The sequence below is a fragment of the Dermacentor variabilis genome, unplaced genomic scaffold (assembly GCF_050947875.1).
Source record: "Dermacentor variabilis isolate Ectoservices unplaced genomic scaffold, ASM5094787v1 scaffold_18, whole genome shotgun sequence".
NCBI lineage: Eukaryota > Metazoa > Arthropoda > Arachnida > Ixodida > Ixodidae > Dermacentor > Dermacentor variabilis.
This window is the reverse complement of record NW_027460346.1, coordinates 9522706-9523742: the sequence shown is the minus strand read 5'-3', so window position 1 is coordinate 9523742 and position 1037 is coordinate 9522706. Positions and strand designations below refer to the sequence as shown.

Genomic DNA, 1037 nt, shown 5'->3' with positions numbered 1-1037 from the left:
TAGTTCTGAGTTGGTATGACTAGCTCTGTCTCGCGGACTATTAGGCTTTCAACCTAACAGCCCTGGATGATGGATTAGCTTCTTTTTCTTTCAAATACTGCTTTTCTATGTAGAGGAAAGTTTAGGTACCGTTCCTTGTACGCCCGAGTACCTCAATACTTAGACCGTTAGGCTTTTAACCTAACGGTGCAGAGCTTGTGCCACTGCTCGGCCAAGACTAGTTTTTACAGCGAAGCTGTATACCTCTACCATCGAAGAAAATTTTCGTGTCGGCGTGGGAAGCAAAAAAACTCTCCATGCGTGGGTCGAGCGCTGAGATGGTGCAATGTCGGGCCGATCCGCGGCAGAGTTGAAGCAACTGTTAAGCCCTCCTCAAACGTGGGCCGATCCCGGAGATATATGCACTACCGCCTCGACCCGCAGCAGAGATGAAGTCGACGTTAAGCAGACCCCATACGTGGGCCGATACCGAAGATAGTGCAATGCCTGGACGACCCGCGGCGGTGATACAGTTTGTATTACGGGGCCCACATACACAGCTTCGCTCGTCATCTTTCTTCATACAGTGGAAGCGCACTGAGAGTTTCCTTGTACTATGCGTACGAAAGTTTTCAATCCTTGTGAGCTGTTGCGAGTAGCTCTGATTCGTGGACTGTTAGGCTTTTAACCTAAAAGCCCTGGATAATAGCTTACCTCCTCCTTCTTTCCCCAATAATGCTTTTTCTATGCAGATAAATGTTTGGGCAGCGGCCCTTGCAAGCCCGAGTAGCTCAGTCGGTAGAGCGTTAGGCTTTTAACCTAACGGTCCAGGGTTCGAGCCCCTGCTCAGGCGACACGGTGAATTTTTTTGCCTATACTATGAGTGCAAAAGATTTGAATCTTTCGGGGCTGGTGCAAGTAGCGCTGCGTCGTGGACTGTTAAGCTTTTAAGGTGACGGTCCTGCGCGATGGCTTAGGATGTTTTTCTTTCCAAATAGTGCTTTTTCTAGGCAGACGAAAGTTTGGGCAGCGTGCTTTAAAAGCCCGAGAAACTCAAT

At 48.9% G+C, this 1037-nt stretch overlaps 1 non-coding gene across 1 annotated transcript; it reads left to right on the top strand.

Moving 5' to 3' along the window:
• The first annotated feature begins 759 nt into the window (after positions 1–759).
• On the top strand, positions 760–832 carry TRNAK-UUU (transfer RNA lysine (anticodon UUU)). The gene has a single exon. It is a non-coding gene; the product is annotated as a tRNA-Lys (tRNA).
• Positions 833–1037: the final 205 nt, after the last annotated feature.